General features: G+C 46.3%; 1 long non-coding RNA gene across 3 annotated transcripts in view; it reads left to right on the top strand.

Annotated features, from left to right (window-relative positions):
- Positions 1 to 18,374, top strand: part of LOC111957964 (uncharacterized) — a 45,331-nt gene extending 26,957 nt beyond the window's left edge. The window contains exons 3-6 of one of the 3 annotated variants that reach the window (XR_002876474.2): positions 16,160 to 16,234; positions 16,325 to 16,492; positions 16,615 to 16,722; positions 17,051 to 18,374. This is a non-coding gene — a long non-coding RNA (uncharacterized lncRNA). Of the gene's footprint in view, positions 1 to 16,159; positions 16,235 to 16,324; positions 16,493 to 16,614 lie in introns of all 3 variants that reach the window. The other 2 variants (XR_002876473.2, XR_002876472.2) reach the window with 2 other exon arrangements.
- The last annotated feature ends 506 nt before the right edge of the window (positions 18,375 to 18,880 follow it).

Here is an 18,880-nt window from a genome sequence, read left to right as displayed (position 1 = left end):
AGCCTACCTGACCAAAACCCCGGATAAACCTTCGGTAGTAGTTGGCAAAACCCCAGAAACCGCTGCACTTCCTTTACCGTGGTGGGAGTCGGCCAATTACGCACGGCTGAAATGCGGTCACTCTCCATCTCCACCTCTGACGTGGAAATGCGGTACCCTAGGAAGGATACAAACTGTTGGAAGAACAGACATTTCTCAGCCTTGACGTACAGGTCATGCTCGAACAGTCGATCAAGCACCCTGCGCACCAGTGACACATGCTCGGCGCGTGTAGCGGAGTGTATCAGAATGTCGTCGATATACACCACTACACCCTGTCCGTGCAGGTCCCGGAAAATCTTGTCAACAAAGGCCTGGAAGAAACTGATGGAGCATTCATCAAGTCGTACGGCATGACGAGGTACTCATAGTGCCCTGAGGTGGTACTAAATGCCGTCTTCCACTCGTCCCCCTCCCGGATATGCACCAGGCTGTAAGCGCTCCTGAGATCCAATTTTGTGAAGAAGCGCGCCCCGTGCATTGACTCGATCACACTGACGATGAGAGGCAGCGGGTAGCTGTACCTCAGTGATCTGATTGATCCCTCGATAGTCAATACACGGGCGCAGACCCCCATCCTTCTTCTTCACAAAAAAATAAACTCGAGGAGGCAGGTGAAGTGGAGGGCAGAATGTACCCCTGCCCCAGGATTCGGAGACATATGTTTCCATAGCCACCGTCTCCTCCTGTGACAAGAGGATACACTGACTCCTGGGAAGTGCTGCGTCTACCAGGAGATTCATCGCACAATTCCCCCGTCGATGAGGTGGTAATTTAATCGCCCTCTTCTTACAGAAGGTGAGAGCCAAATCGTAATATTCTGAGGGGATGCGCACGGTGGAGACTTGGTCTGGACTTTCCACCGTAGTCGCACCGATGGAAACCCCCACACACCTCCCTGAGCACTCTCGTGACCACCCCTTGAGAGCCCTCTGTTGCCACGAAATAGTGGGGTGACACGATAGTGCCCTGCCTGCTGACTCGACTCCTTGAGGAACCCCCCGGCACCGACCAGCAGTTGTGCCCTCTGCGGCCACAGATGGTGCAGGGAATGGCCCCTTCTCCGGACGCCCTAAGTGCAGCACCTCCCAGCTCCATGGGCGTCGGAGCGGAGGTGCTGGGGGATGGAACGGACAGGTCCCGATCCGGACGTCCCCGGGCAGTCAGTAGTTGTCCAGCCGGATGGACAGGTCCACCAGCTGGTCCAATGTGAGGGTGGTGTCTCTGCAGGCCAACTCCCGACGGACGTCCTCGCGCAGACTGCACCTGTAGTGATCAATCAGGGCCCTGTCGTTCCATCCCGCGCTGGCGGCCAGGGTCCTGAAGGCCAAGGCGAAATCCTGCGCGCTCCTTGTCCCCTGCCTCAGGTGGAACAGACGTTCACAACTCTGCGTAATGGTCCAACGCCGCGTCTCCCTCACTCCATACGGCGTTGGCCCACTCCAGGGCTTTGCCTGAGAGGCAGGAGATGAGGGCGGACACGCTCTCACGCCCGAAGGAGCCGGGTGGACGGTCGCCAGGTAGAGCTCCAGCTGGAGTAGAAACCCCTGACATCCGGCAGTCGTCCCATCATACTCCCTCGGGAGTGCGAGTCGAATCCCGCTGGGACCAGATGAAAGAGGGGTAGACAGTGGACCTGCTGTAGTGGGGCTGGTGCAGGCGCTGGAAATCCTCCTCCTCTCTCCCAACGATCCATCGTCTGCAGCACGCGATCCATGGCTGTGCCCAGATGTTGCAACATGGTCGCGTGCTGCTGAACGCGCTCCTCCACTGCAACAAGGGTCGCACCGACTGCTCCTGCTGACTCCATTCTTGGGTGAGTGATTCTGTAACGGTCCTATGTGTAGATGGTGTAGGGAGTCAGGCGCAGGACAGCAGATATGAGTAATTGAATACTTTTCTCAAAAAATACAAGTATACAAGGCAACAATGATAGCCCACAAACACGGACCGAATTACAGCAAACAATCACCTCACGAACACAAACATGGGGAACAGAGGGTTAAATAATAAACAAGTAATTGGTTGAGTGAAGCCAGGTGTGATAAGACAAAGACAGAACAAATGGAAAATGAAAAGTGGATCGGCGGTGGCTAGAAGGCCGGTGACTTCGACCGCCGAACGCCGCCCGAACAAGGAGAGGGACCGATTCGGCGGAAATCGTGACACCTTTAGATTTGTGTGTATTAGGTAGTTGTTGGGAAATTGTTTGATAGATATTATTTGATAGATATTACTGCACTGTCGGAACTCGCATTAACATCTGCTAACCATGTCTATGTGACCAATAAAATTTGATTTTGATTTAGATACAACCATGAAACCTTCAACACAATAAATTCATTTGACTTGTTTTTTGGACCTAACTTGCTTACCACTTTTTCCATGTGGTTTCTTCCTTTACAGACTCCATGAAATGACAACCGTGTCCTAAATATTTGGTCAAATTATACATTTAATGGATTGTTTCCTAGAAACAAGCGTGGTTCAATTTACCCCTATGGCTCAACTCAGCCCACTATCCCTAAGTCTTACAATAAATGTATCTAATTCAGATGGTTAACAAAAGCCATCTGAGGACAATGATAATTAAATCTCCATCACATAGTGGCAGAGCATTCAACCCGTGTGGTCTCTTCAGACATTTACAGTGATACTGGCATGGCTAAAGCCCCTGCTACGCCTCAGCGTTGACAAAGTCGGTTACGACGCCGAACTGCAGTCAGTTCAAGACCCTGGTGAGGACGACAAGCATGCAGATGAGCTTCTCTGAGACGGTTTCTGACAGTTTGTGCAGAAATTCTTTGGTTGTGCAAACCCACAGTTTCATTAGCTGTCTGGATGGCTGGTCTCAGATGATCCCACAGGTGAAGAAGCCGGATGTGGAGGTCCTGGGCTGGCGTGGTTACACATGGTCTGTGGTTGTGAGGCCGGTTGGATGTACTGCCAAATTCTCTAAAAGGACATTAGAGACGGCTTATGGTAGAGAAATTATATTAAATTCTCTGGCAACAGCTCTGGTGGACATTCCTGCAGTCGGCATGCCAATTGTACACTCCCTGAAAACTTGAGACATCTGTGGTATTGTGTTGTGACAAGATTATTGTCCCCAGCACAAGGTGCACCTGTGTAATGATCATGCTGTTTAATCAGCTTCTTCATATGCCACACCTGTCAGGTGGATGGATTATCTTGGCAAAAGAGAAATGCTCACTAACAGGGAMGTAAACAAATTTGTGCGCCCAAKTTCAGAGAAAAGCTTTTAGTGCTTATGGAAAATGTTGGCTATCTTTTATTTCAGCTTATGAAACATGGGACCAACACTTTACATATCYCGTTTATATTTTTGTTCAGTGTATGTTCGGCTATGCACCTTTAGTAAAATAACCAAAGCCCTTGCTGTTTAATGTTATCTGCAGCTATTCTCCCAGTCACTTTGACTGAGAACACAGTCAAAAGACCTCTGATCTGCAGAACAGTGGCATCATATAGCTAACCCTCTGGGTGAGAATTCACAACAACACTCCAGTTGAAAATAGAGCATGATTGAAAGGGAATTCTCTTTGAGGCAGGGAAACATGAAGTTATGAGATGGATGACCCTCGGGTCATAATGTGGGCMAATTCTGCGTCCATCTGGCATATGCTGAGCAGAAACCTTTTYGCTGCAAGAATAGGATACAACTGTGTGGGTGAAGGAATGAAATCCCTGATGAGTGCTAATTCAGAGCGCTTAGTGCAGATGCAATTAAATGCTTATGTCACTTTGGCATTATTATTGAAATGAAAGTCTTATAAAAACAGGTTAMGCGCCTGTTACCTGGGACAGAGTCATATTCTGTTATCTCCCAGATTAGRCGTGCCACGTTATTGCTATGCATGGTACGTGAACAATGGGCCAGCGGTGAGAGACAGGCATACTGTACATACCTCTCTGACCAGGCAAATTGTTTTAATGATGTCTCTTACGTATAGGCACAAGTGTTTGTATGATCTGCATAGGGATGAATCAATGATGTGATACCTGCACTATGCTGGTATAAGATAGACAATTCCTCACGTCAGGTATCATGTGTGTGCTCACAACACAGGCTTGTGAACACAGAAGCAGCAAGAGATCCCCCCCTCCAGACTGAGACAGATAGAGTGCTCCATTACAGACAATTAAAAAACACACTGGTCTCAGGGTCACTTTCAGGGTATTTGCTTCAAGAGATAGAGAATCCATCCAACCACCGGGAGAGCGAAAAGGGAGACCTATCAGGCCCAGTGAACAAATCTTTCTAGCACAGACACACACACTCTCTCTTTCTCTCAGTCCCTCTCTTTGTCCCCCTATCCCCAGACTCTCTCTCCTTGGCCCAGCTTTTAAGAGCCGTGCTCCTGTCTGTGGAGAGGTTTTGTTCTGGGTGACAGAGCTGGGTGTCATAGATAGAGGGATCTCCTTAAACTGTCAGAGGGAGAGAGAGAGGGGGAGTGAGATGYAGGGATGGCCACTCTTTTCACTCTGAGTATGGATGGCTCAGAGGGCAGGGAATGGGGTGAAAAATGGATGACAGTGTGGAGAGGAGAGGTACTGGAGGGAGAGAAGGCCTCCCTGATGTACTATTTGAAAATGCAACGTTTTTAATTTCTCAGCTATTTCAGTGTCCAACTTTGCCTCTCGCTCAAAATGAGAAGTAGCTGCCTGCTATAGTGAACATAAATTAACATGTAATATATTGCATTGTACTGTATAATCCCAGAGGAGCATACAACACATTGTCTTGATACAGAATGCTTTTACAAACAGTTTATGATTGTGTCCTTATCAAATAATTTCTGAACTCTAACCCTACTCCAAATCCCACAATTGTGTACCAGCTGACCCTGCCTCATTCGTGTTCAGCGTGGTTAAGTGGGAACTATTGCATCAGCTTTGTGGATAGCTCATTCTGCAGAGAGGCTGGGTGYATGGATAGGGAAGAGAATCACTGTTAACGCTACGCCCTTCCAAAATGAAACAATTAGGCCTGAGGGAGAGGGGCTTTTTACCACATMACTTTCTGTCTATGGTCACCACAGTGGGCATGATTAATTAACTTAATGCTCTTATTCATCCTTCCTCTTTACCTCATTGACACAGCCCCCTAAGGGGAGCTATTCACATTGAGGCATCCTTTATGAATGACTGAACACAGAGGATACTCTCCCTCTCTCTTTCTGTMGGCATACAGTAGCTGTGTGTGTGGGCCAGGGACAGCCAACCTGGACTCAGGAGTAGACGTAACATAGTAAATGTAAATCCAGGACACTCCAATTAGTATGGTATGTATTCATTTCTGAATGTCCATCATCCATTTTGTATTATATGTTACAATTGATTTTGGGTTAAGGTTAGGAGTTAGGTTGAAAAGTTAAGGTTAGGGATGAGATTCGAACACGCATCCTTTGAGTTGCTAAACTTTTGCGTTATACACCCACCCAGCCACACCGGCCAACCACTCTAGTTTTTCTTTTGCATTAAGTAACCTTCTGTCTTATGTAACCATACCATACCAAACGTAACATATCATACTAATTTGAGTATCCCCAATGTATATTTACTATGTTAGGTCTAGTCTATGAGACCAGTCTGGCACAGCAGGCACTTTCTGAGACCGAATCCGTGCAGAACATTGAAGTAAATTAGGACCTTCACAATTTATTAAATGTTTTCTTGTGATTACTCCCCTCTCCTGTTCATCAATAACACATTCATTGATCCATTCTAGAGAGTCTAAGGAACACTATAGCTATGTAAATGTGGGACAAAGAACCTCTGCATAACAATCACTATAATATTTTTTCTATATAACAATCTTTATATATCTTTATATAACGATCAATAACATTGATGTTTTCTGTCAGATAACCTAATGTACAGTAGGCTAGCCACAGTGCCAGTCTCCTGTGGTGTTGTAGCTAGCAGTTCCTCTGAGATAATTGGATACTAGTGGACTCCAGCAGTGCCACCAGCTGATGAAGTGGTGTATGGGCTACAGAAGCGTGCAGAGTGACAGGAGATAGAAATAGCCAAGAACAGAAGCCTCGGATCTCTGCTGTAGAGCAACAACTACCAGAGACCTCCAAGGGACTCCTGTTTCACTTACCAACAAAAATCACCATCCGACATCTGCTTTCTCCAATACAGCCAAATGAACCAGAAATGCGTCCCAAATGGCACCTTATTACCTTGTTAGTGCACTACTTTACAACCATAGGGCTCTGATCAYAAGTAGTGCACTATATAGGGAATAGGGWGCCATTTGAGATGCAACCCAGGAGTCAAATGCTYACAGGGACATGTCTCAGTACACAGAGATCACTCTGCTTCTGTGGGTGGCAGGAAAACATAATCTTATCATACACAGAGAGAACGTGAGGTGGTTGTCTGGTGGGTTGACTTGATTGGTTGTTATCATACTTGCCTGAAATTMACTGGAAACCATAGATGAAAAATAACAGTATGAGTGAAAATATYAAATGCAATTCCCTTGTTTATCAGCTATACTAGGTGGATTCGGAGGGGCTTGTTCACCTAAAAAACTAAGGAAGGGACAKTAATCTCAAAAATTCTCCCTGTAACATTACACGTGATAATAAGCAATGTGGTCATAATGGCATACCAGTATTTTTTCCTGTCCAGTTTCTATTTCATGTTCTGTCTATGGTTGGTCAGGGAAGGGAACTSAGTTGTGTTATACCATGCCTCAGATGTAATGTTTTCCTCAAACACAAAGATCAGTGGATATAAAATGATCTGAATAAGCTGGCAGCAGGTGGGGGGGCTGGGGGCACCAATGGCATCTTGATTCGATTAATCATCACAGTCCCATATGGCGGTTAAGCATGGAGCTCCCATCTGGCAACGTGCTCCTTGTAACATCGCTAGTGAGTACTATCAAAAGAAAAAGCCAGAGGCACTCCCAATCCCTCAAGCACCACATCTGCAAGGCCTATGAATAGTTGACGTGCTCAATCCCCCAGAACCAGGGTGTCAAAGCTTCAGCAGCATATTCACTCTAACAGTTCTGTACGCTTCAAAGGAAATTGGCCTCAGCCCAACTGCTCCACAGGCCTGCATGACTTGAAATATGACAAGGAAAGTTTTGCGGGAAGTTTCCAGTCCCTTTGCTCACTATTTGAAGCATAATGATAATGCACATACAGTTGTGCTTATGCATGGGATGGCAGAAACACAGAAATGCCTGAGGAGCATGTGTAATTTGAGTGTGTGGGTATTAATCTGGACCACTGGGAATTTAATCTCACTGTGCTGGAAGTCAGAGGACATTGCTGACTAAGTAGGTGATTACATGTATGATGTTCAGAAGAATAGGATATGAAAATAACTGAATTAATGAACCCACTATGCACTTTAGTGCATCAACAATAACTTGATCCCAAAGCACATCATTCAATGTCACTATTAGAGATCATCTTAGGCCCAATGCAGCCGTTTTTATATCAATATAAAATCATTCCTGGGGAACAATTAAGTACCTCACTGTAATAGATTTCCATTKAAATTAGCAAAAACTTTTAGCAAAAAAACATTTCTCAAGCAAGAATTTTAGGGTGAGTTTCTTTTTCTCATTCTGCTTTCTTGAATGGCACATTTCCATGTTGCTTTTGAGTGGTTTGTGGAGAATGTGCTGAGACTGGGAGGTGTAGAAAACTCCTGTGAGAGGCATCTGCTGTGAAGAAGCATCTTGCCTTTAATTCAGGAGCTGTTTTCACCCTGCCCACACAAAAACGTCTCGTTAGAAGCACAACCAATGGATGGAAGATACACAAAATTAGAGCAGGGGGAAATGACAGCCACCACAGTTATGTATAGGATAACATCTCACATGCCACATTGTTCTGCCCTCAAAGCATCTGATATGTCTGCAAATCAAAACAATTTGGAACCTCAGTTGTGTGGAAGCACAGGGAAAATGTCTTAATCTGAACAGCACACAACCCCCAGCAGGGTGGGACTACTGGGATAACAGGATCCCACTGTGATTACATGGAGAAATTGTCCCTGAGCCCAGCCAGGTCTGTCTGGGGAGCTGTGGCACTAATTGACCTCTTACAGTGTCATTGGATGTTTCTGAATGAATAACAGGATTTAGATTTATGACCAAAGCCAATAGAGTAATCGTATAAAACCTCAGGCCCTCTGAGTCGGCGTCTTATTGGTTTAATTTCATTAATCCAAATGCTTGCTTTTCCCCCATGTTTCAACTCACTGTCCAATTGGCTTGTTCAGATGAGAGAGAGAGTAGATAAGATATTGACTTCTTAATCCTCTATGATAATAATGATAACAGCCAATGTGTCCCTCTGTCGTACCATGTCATTGGAAATTCAGAGAACAGCATCTGTAATCCCCACTTGGATCACTTGAGTGACCCTGTAGATTGGTTGCTACGGCAGGCAGCCAGCTGGTGTYATAAGGAAGATAACAGTGAGACCTATTATTATGGTAAAGGACATTTTTATCTGTTTTGCTATTTGAATTTTATTGCTGAGCATGGTGCCAACAGATTAGATATTTCTGCTTTACATTCCCAAAAGCCAGGCAGAAAGGCAAGTCCTTTGCTAAGTGTTCTGTTCCAGACAAATGTGCTATGAATTATCTTACAAACACCCATAAAATTGTCTGCAGTCTTCTTGACAATCTGGCCATATTAGAGCCAATGGTCTTACCCAATTCCATTTAAGTTCTTTCCAGTCATGTCCCCAGTCTCCTGCAGTTACCTTCTTATTCATCTTCTCCCCACTATCCTACTGTATCCTCTCCTTTCTCCTCCTCCCTTCTCCTCTCCTCTCTCTACACATCCCCTCTCTCCTCAGCTCAGAGATAGGGATGCAGGGACCGTGGCCATGCTGCCGGGTTAAACCAGGTCAGACCACTCAACCAGACTGCTGTGCCACGCTTCGTTTCCAGTCTGACAAGCTTCTGACTTTCCAAATGSCTCTGTTCCAGGCGAGATGTCCCCCTGGCTAATGCGTGACCTTCCCTCCAGAGTTGGTTGGTACAGCACTGCAGTTATTTATCTSGATGCTTCTCTGCCTCTCTGTGTGTCCCCCAGGAGCTCTCTCAGCTCTGTCTTAAACACCACTTCCACTTTGCATTTCATATCTGGTCTTATTATTGTCAGCAATGTAGAGAGAATACCTKATTTCTAGTGCACATATATCTGTGAATACATTTTCTCAGTCAGCTCCATGACTTTCAAGCAGTGATTTCTAGAGCAGTGTAAATTGTCCGGTGGCCATTTGATTAATTGTTCAGCAGTCTTATGGCTTGGGGGTAGAAGCTGTTAAGGAGCCTTTTGGTCCTAGACTTGGCACTCCGGTACCGCTTMCCGTGCTGTAGAAYYGAAAACWGTCTATAACTTGGGTGACTGGAGTCTCTGACAATTTTATGGGCTTTCCTCTGACACCGCCTATTAAATAGGTCCTAGATTGCAGCAAGCTTGGCCCCAGTGATGTACTGGGCTGTGTGCACTACCCTCTGTAGCGCCTTACGGACAGATACCGAGCAGTTGCCATACCAGGCGGTGATGCAACCGGTCAGGATGCTCTCGATGGTGCAGCTGTAGAGCTCTCGACCCACTCCACTACAGCCCCATCAATGTTAATGGGTGCCTGTTCGGCCCGCCTTTTCCTGTAGTCCACGATCAGCTCCTTTGTCTTGCTCACATTGAGGGAGAGGTTGTTGTCCTGGCACCACACTGCCAGTTCTCTGACCTCCTCCCTATAGGCCGTCTCATCTTTGTCGGTGATCAGGCCTACCACTGTCGTGTCGTCAGCAAATTTAATGATGGCGTTGAAGTCGTGTTTGGCCACGCAGTCGTGGGTTAACAGGGAATACAGGAGGGGACTAAGTACACACCCCTGAGGGGCCCCAGTGTTGAGGATCAGCGTGGCAAACGTGTTGTTGCCTACTTTTACCACCTGGGGCGGCCCGCCAAGAAGTCCAGGATCCAGTTGCAGAGGGAAGTGTTTAGTCCCAGAGTCCTTAGCTTAGTGCTTCGTGGGCACTATGGTGTTGAACGCTGAGCTGTAATCAATGAACAGCATTCTCACATAGGTGTTCCTTTTGTCCAGGTGAGAAAGGGAAGTGTGGAGTGCGATTGAGATTGCATCATCTGTGGATCTGTTGGGGCGGTATGTGAATTGGAGAGGGTCTAGGGAGTCCGGAAGGATGCTGTTGATGTGAGCCATGAACAGCCTTTCAAAGCACTTCATGGCTACGACGTGAGTGGCATGGGACGGTAATCATTTAGGCAGGTTACCTTCACTTCCTTGGGCACAGGGACTATGGTGGTCTGRTTMAAACATGTAGGTATTACTGACTCGGTCAGGGAGAGGTTGAAAATGTCAGTGAGACACTTGACAGTTGGTCAGTGCATGCATTGAGTACATGTCCTGGTAATCCGTCGGGCCCAGAGGCTTTGTGAATGTTGACCTGTTTAAAGGTTTTGTTCACATRGGCTACCGAGAGCCGTATCACACAGTGATAAGGGAATTATATGCTTAAAGGTAATGATTAAAGAATCCCACCCTGAAACGTAACTATTAGTTTATGTAGCATGTATAATGAATGATTAAAGTACTAAACGTAAGTCCAATAAGGTTTGGGAGAGAAATGTTTGTGTGTGTGTCTAAGAAAATACCGAGAACAATTCAACTGTGTTTGACCCGACCTGGCTAGAACTCTGAGAYACTTATGATAGGACAGGGAGTCCTTTTCAAMCTTCCTCTAAGCTCGGGGGAATGGAACTGTRGGCTTGGTAGTGGTGAGAACTATGGGGAGAAGATACAACTCATCTACTGTTTGTGTGTATGTATGTGCGTAGGATATCTACTGTTTGTGTGAAGGTATGTGCGTAAATAGGGAGTGAGTTATAAAATGGATGTCTTTGTATTATGGACTTCAGAGCGCTCTCATGAATAAACTGTACGAACCTTTTGCATAAGCTGAGTCTTTGCRTAATTATTATTAAACCCTGGGTCTTACAAACCTCGGGGATTGGTCAAAGCTTATTGATTGTTAGTTATTATCAATGGGATTGAAAATTCTCTTGACACACAGTCATCCAGAACAGCTGGTGCTCTCGTGCATGCTTCAGTGTTGCTTGCCTCGAAGCGAACATAAAAGGCATTCAGCTCGTCTGGTAGGCTCGCATCATTGGGCAGCTCGCGGCTGGGTTTCCTTGTGTAGTCCGTAGTAGTTGTCAAGCCCTGCCACATCCGACAAGCGTCAGAGCCGGTATAGTAGGATTCAATCTTAATCCTGTATTGATGCTTTYCTTGTTTGATGGTTCGTCTGAGGGCATAGCGGGATTTCTTATAAGCGTCCGGATTAGTCTCCCGCTTCTTGAAAGCGGCAGCTCTAGCTTTTAGCTCGATGCYGATGTTGCCTGTAATCCATGGCTTCTGGWTGGGATATGTACGTACAGTCACTGTGGGGACTATTAAATAGTAGGCTAGTGGTATTGTGTAGTGGTTACACTTTGGGGGACAGAAATTGCCTTATTCTTAAGACAACCATTTATCCCTCAATCTTTAAACAGTTACATTAAATAGCACATACTTTGTTATATAATGTCCATAGTTTTGTTAATTGAATTAAATACATGTACACAGATACCCATTTTTGGCCTAGTCCTTTTTTCCCGCTGTCCTTTATTGAAATCCTTAGGGAAAAAAATAGCTCATGTTGTCGCTGTAACAGTGTATCACCCTCACAAACTATCATGTTATCACATAACACCCTCGCTGCAGACAAAACACTCTTTTCTCCAACTCTATTTCCCCACAGAATAGTTCATTAGATACTACCATGGGCTCCCGAGTAACGCAGCGGTCACTTGGGCACTGCATCTCAGGCACTGCATCTCAGTGCTAGAGGTGTCACTACAGACCCTGGTTCAATCACGGGCTGTATCACAACCAGCCGTGATCGGGAGTCCCATAGGGCGGTGCACAATTGGCCCAGCGTCATCTGGGTTAGGGTAGGGTTTGGTCAGGGTAGGCTGTCATTGTAAAATAAGAATTTGTCCTTAACTGACTTGCCTAGTTAAATACAAATAAAAATAAAAACAAAAATACATTAATTACCCTGTTAACTAAATAGCCTCAGGTCCTACATATGGACCCCATCTCCCACATGATGTGTGACAGTGCTATTGATTCAATTTAAAATACTTTATTGGCATGGAAAGTTTTACCACTTACATTGCCAAAGCATACAATGGATCTTGCTGTTGCTATTGATCTTGCTCTCTGAACATTGCTGTACGTAACAAAAGACCCAACTCTAGCTAGCTGATGCTGTTTTCCCAGACCCTGTGACCTCCAATGGAAAAAACTCTGGCTACGCTGGTGAGTTTTCACTGGGCTTAGGGGTTGGATTCTTTGTCAAAATGATTTTTCCAGTGAGTGAGGGGAATCCGTCGGGACAGTTTGGCCTGCCAGTAAATGTGTGTGTGGGGCTTGGAAAACTACAGAGGCAGGCTATGAGTAACGGCTGTAACGACCGTTGAACAGCACAGACATGTCTGAAGCAATTAATACTGTATCTGGTAAATTACCTTAGTTTAACCTGGAAAAATAGTATTTGTGTGGAACCATATGKCTACCATTTGGATTATGTAGAGGAACAGCATGCATATATTTGGAATGCACACGCAGATATGCCCTCACAAACACACACACACAGTTTCCCGGTTAACACCCTGGAGGATTAGAGCTGGCAGTGTGCCGACATGGCTCTGTMTTAAATCTTTACATTAACAGGCTTTATCCACATAGGCAGGGGGGAAGGGAGGGAGGRGAGGAAATCCATGGCTCTCCTTTTCTCTCACACACTAATAGTGTGAGCAGTAGGGCTCTCCAACCCCTATTCTCTAGTTCATATCTGACCATTATACTGTGACCGAATCTTCACCCCACACTCTGAACCTCACTGTACAGTATTGCCTACTGTTTCACTATGCTCTACAGTCTACAGTTCTTTCTGCTCTACAGTTCTTTGTTTGCATGAATGGGATTTTTCATATGGACTCTTTCACTCSATTACTCCCAGCCTCGCTATGCTTTTTTGGAATAAATGGCGCCCGTAGAGGATGGCTGATGTTTTACATGCCCATAATCAGTTGTGCTATTTTGTTCGTTTTTTTGTGTTGTTTGTAACTTATTTTTTGTACTTATTTTGTACATAATGTTGTCTCTTATGACCGAAAATAACTTCTGGACATCAGAACTGGGAATACTCACCACGGACTGGAAGAAGCTTTTCCTTTAACGAGCCCGACGAGAAAGATATACAGGCCCAGATACACGTCATTTGTGTGAAGAAAAGGAGGAAAAGAAGACGCAGTKATTTTTATCACTATGTCACATGTGCAACCAGAGGAAAAAAAACTCTAGACCACCTTTACTCCACACACAGAGATGCATAATTKTATCCTCCTGATCCTCCATCAAACAAGCAAAGTGTCAATACAGGATTAAGATTGAATCCTATTACAACCGGCTTCTGCACGCTTGTCGGATGTGGCAGGGCTTGAAAACTATTACGGACTACAAAAGGAAACCCAGACGCGAGCTGCCCAGTGACGCGAGCCTACCAGATGAGCTAAATGCCTTTTATGCTCGCTTCGAGACAAGCAACACTGAAGCATGCACGAGAACACCAACTGTTCTGGAAGACTGTGTGATAACGCTCTCGATAGCCGATGTGAGCAAGACCTTTAAACAGGTCAACATTCACAAAGCCGCAGGGCCAGATGGATTACCAGGACATGTACTCAAAGCATGCACGGACCAACTGGCAAGTGTCTTCACTGACTTTTCAACCTCTCCCTGACAGAGTCTGCAATACCTACATGTTTCAAGGCAGACCACCATAGTCCCTGTGCCCAAGAAAGCGAAGGTAACCTGCCTAAATGATTACGCCCTGTAGCGCTCATGTTGTAGCCATGAAGTGCTTTGAAAGGCTGTTCATGGCTCACATCAACAGCATCCTCCCGGACTCCCCAGACCCACTCCAATTCGCATACCYCCCCAATAGATCCARAGATGACACAATCTCAATTGCACTCCACACTGCCCTTTCCCACTTGGACAAAAYGAACACCTATGTGAGAATGCTGTTCKTTGATTACAGCTCAGCATTCAACACCATAGTGCCCACGAAGCTCATCACTAAGCTAAGGACACTGGGACTAAACACCTCCCTCTGCAACTGGATCCTGGACTTTCTGACGGGCTGCCCCCAGGTGGTAAGGGTAGGCAACAACACGTCTGCACGCTGATCCTCAACACTGAAGCCCCTCAGGGGTGTGTACTTAGTCCCCTCCTGTACTCCCTGTTCACCCACGACTGCGTGGCCAAACACCATCACAACGATGAGACGGCCTATAGGGAGGAGGTCAGAGAACTGGCAGTGTGGTGCCAGCACAACAACCTCTCCCTCAATGTGAGCTTGACAAAGGAGCTGATCGTGGACTACAGGAAAAGGAGGACCGAACAGGCCTCCTTTAACATCGACAGGGCTGTAGTGGAGTGGGTCGAGAGTTTCAAGTTCCTTGGTGTCCACATCACCAACAAACTATCATGGTCCAAACATACCAAGACAGTCATGAAGAGGGCACAACAAAACTTTTTCCCCCTCAGGCGACTGAAAAGATTTGGTATGGGTCCCCAGATCCTCAAAAGGTTCTACAGCTGCACCACCGAGAGCATCCTAACCGGTTGCATAACAGCCTGGTACGGCAACTGCTCGGCATCTGACCGTAAGGCGCTACAGAGGGTTGTGCGTATGGCCCAGTACATCACTGGGGCCAAGCTTGCTGCCATCCAGGACCTGGCGGTGTCAGAGGAAAGCCCATAAAATTGTGAAAGACTCCAGTCACCCAAGTCATAGACTGTTCTCTGCTACTGCARGGCAAGCGGTACCGAAGCGCCAAGTCTAGGACCAAAAGGCTCCTCAGCAGCTTCTACCCCCAAGCCATAAGACTGCTGAACAATTAATAAAATCGGCACCGTAAAATTTACATTGACCCCCCCTCTCCCTTTTGTACACTGCTGCTACTCGCTGTTGATCATGCATACTATGCATACTCACTTCACCCCCACCTACATGTACAAATTACCTCAACTAACCTGTACCCCCGCACACTGACTCTGTACCGGTACCCCCTGTATATAGCCTCATTATTGTTATTCTTATTGTGTTACTTTTTATTATTACTTTTTAGCCTACTTGGTAAATATTTTCTTTGATTTGATAATAGATAGAATTACTATTGAAATTGGWCAACAAGAATAGGAAACAGCTAATTTCTTCAGGTGGTTCTGTGAGTTGACAAAACAAGCAGAGATAGTCCTTTCAGATATCATGGCAGTATTTGTTCTTTGCTTTGAAAGGCTGGTCATGACTAACATCAACACCATCATTCCAYACACCCTGAACCRACTCCAATTTGCGTACCACCCCAACAGATCCACAGATGACGCAATCTCTATTGCACTCTACACAGCTTTTTCCCACCTGGACAAAAGAAACACCTACGTGAGATTGCTGTTCATTGACTACAGCTCAGCGTTCAACACCATTGTGCCTTTCAAGTTCATCACTAAGCTAAGAACCCTGTGATTAAACACCTCCCTCTGCAACTGGATCCTGGACTTCCTTACGGCCACCCCCAGGTGGTGAGGGTAGGCAACAACACATCCGCCACGCCGACCCTCAACACCGGGGCCCCTCAGGGGTGCATGATTATCCCCCCCCCCGTCCTGTACTCCCTGTTTACCCACAACTACGTGGCCGAGCACGACTCCAACATCATCATTAAGTTTGCAGACGACATGATGGTGGTAGGCCTGAAAAATGTTTGTATGATACCCATCAAGGACAAGACTAGCGTGGCTACCTCCAAGGCGATGATGAACATCTTCAACACCCACGGTGCTCCTAAGGTCATCTTGCGTGACCACGGTGGTGAACTCTGGAACAAGATAATAATAATAGGCTATATTCTGTCACCAACTATATAAATAGCCAAGTTTATTTACTGATGTGCAATTTTCTTCAGACCAACAAAGCCTTGTTCGAGGACTGGGGGGGTGAAGCACCGCGTCTCCGCTGCATATCATCCAACAGACTAAAGGTTTGTTTTTGTTTTTCATTGTTCATAATCAGACATATTTCAATATCTTACATTGTCAATAAATATCCCTTTCCTACTCCCTCCTCCAAGTTTGGATGAACGGACCAACCAGACCCTCAAGACTGCCATGGGCAGGAACGGTGGGAGGAAAACCTGAAGGTAATTAATCTTTCCACACATTGCTTCAGTGTCCAGGCCTCCACCAAGTACTCGCCCTATCGCCTGCTGTACGGACGGGAGCTGCAGCTGTTGATTGAGGTAAACAATGCAATTGTATATACAATTATATCAAATTATTGCATATACTGCAGTCATTCAAATTTGTAGTTGACTTAGTGTTATTGTTTGTCTATTGCTATTTTTGAATAACATACTTTCAGATCACTGAAACTCCACCTGATATGGTAGAAGTTGTCGAACCAGATCAGAATGCCTTCGAGGACCACGTTCAGGCACGGGCTTAGAAGGACGTGGAGGTTTTTGACAAGGTAAAAATGATTGTCTGCTGTTGACTGGGAAGGGAATAAAATAAACAGAACATAATACATGGGAAGGGTACCAGCTTGAGGTACGCTGTACTTTCAAAAACTGTTGAAAAGTACATATCTCCCCCTCCTCAGACTGGAGGAACAGGGGCATGTAAGTCCAGTCACTGGACTAGAAAACTCTAGTGAGGTTCTCATCTCTAGTGTCAACAGGGGCAGGTAAGGCCAGCTGCTCTCTTTGGCTGGATGGAGAACCTTCGGGGGGGTCATTCTTCTGCCACACTCCTTGTTAGACAATTTGACAATTGATCATGCTCAAGCTCTTTTGCAGGTGCAGCATCCAGAAGTAGGAGGCCTCCTCACGGTGGGAGGGATCGCCATGCTGTCAGCAGTACCAACACTGGCCCAGGGTTTTGTCCAGATAGTCAATCTCAAGGCTAACTACTGGGTCATGGTAAATAACCTTCGCTTCCATGTAGGTACTGTTAAGGTGTATGACTCCAGTGGTCATGACACCAACCCAGAGTTTCTCTCACAACTCACCTCTCTCTTATCTTTTCCAGGGACCTCTGTGACTGTGGAGTGGCCGGCAGTCCAGCAGCAGAAAGGGGGCACAGATTTTGTGCTGTTTGCTATTGCAAACAGTCTTGCTCTCTGCAGAGATGAGGAACTCTCCATGGCACAATACCTTCAGAAATTCATGAGAATACATATTTTCTCTTGTTTTCAGGCTGGGCACCTGGCACCATTTCCCAGTCCCGATTCCAGTCCCCGTCCTGGGTCCAGCGCTATGATGAAACTGTCTCTCATGAGGACCGCCACAGGAATAGAAGACCCAGAGTTACCTCTGCTGCAGAGGATAAGTTCATTAGTTACCAGCCTCAGAAATTGCAGCCCAACTAAATGCTTCACCGAGTTCAAGTAACAGACACATCTCAACATCAACTGTTCAGAGGAGACTGTGTGAATCAGGACTTCATGGTCTAATTGCTGCAAAGAAATCACTACTAAAGGACACCAATAAAAGAAGAGACTTGCTTGGGCCAAGAAACACGAGCCATGGACATTCGACCAGTGGAAATTTGTCCTTTGGTCTGGAGTCCAAATTGGAGATTTTTGGTTCCAACCGCTGTGCCTTTGTGAGACGTGGTGTGGGTGAGCGGATGAGCAACGCATGTGTATTTCCCACCGTAAAGCATGGAGGAGGAGGTGTTATGGTGTGGGGGTACTTTGCTGGTGACACTGTCAGTGATTTATTTCGAATTCAAGACCCACTTAACCAGCATGGCTACCACGGCATTCTGTAGCGATATGCCATCCCATCTGGTTTGGGCTTAGTGGGACATTTCTAAGTGACCCCAAACTTTTGAACGGTAGTGTAAGTATTCAGACCCTTTGCTATGAGACTCGAAATTGAGCTCTGGTACTTCCTGTTTCCATTGATCATCCTTGATGTTTCTACAACTTTATTGGAGTCCACATGTGGAAATTCAATTGATGGACTCCATCACCTCCTTGATTATCTTGCCTATATATGTCACTCCCTTTGGTTCCTTCCCCAGGCGTCAATGTTTCTGTTTCTTGTCTGTATGCTGTTAGTGTTTCTTGTTTTGTATTATGTTCCGTTTATTTTATTAAAACACTCACTCCCTGAACTTGCTTCCCGACTCTCAGCGCACATCGTTACAGAATGACGCCTCACCATCAGGGAGTGTTTTTGTTGTTGTTTGTTTTGGAGGTAATGTTGGGTCCGGTGTTTGAACCGGAGCTACCTGGGAGGCCTCAGCCGGTTTGTTGGATTCCCATGCCTCGGCGGGTTCGACCGGTTCCCCTGTCTCATTTGGCTCGACGGGTTTCCATACCTCAGCGGGATCGATATGCTCCCATGCCTCAGCTGGGTGAACAGGTTCCCGTGCCTCGACCGAGGCAACCAGGGAGGTCTCAGCTGGCTCATCAGGCTCTCACGCCTCAGCCGGTTCGTCAGGTTTCTGTGCATCAGCGGAGGCGACTGGTCCACTCCTGATCGCCGGGATCTTCCCTGTGGTTGGTGTCCTGCGGCTGGAGCTGAACGCGCTGGTGAGGGGGCACTGTCAGGTATTCTCTCTCTCTGGCGCTCTAGGTTGCCATGCTCCRGCACCTCAGCTGGATCGACAGGTTCCCG

This window comes from Salvelinus sp. IW2-2015, linkage group LG33 (genome assembly GCF_002910315.2).
Source record: "Salvelinus sp. IW2-2015 linkage group LG33, ASM291031v2, whole genome shotgun sequence".
NCBI classification, from domain to species: domain Eukaryota; kingdom Metazoa; phylum Chordata; class Actinopteri; order Salmoniformes; family Salmonidae; genus Salvelinus; species Salvelinus sp. IW2-2015.
This window is presented reverse-complemented; position numbering and strand designations above follow the sequence as displayed.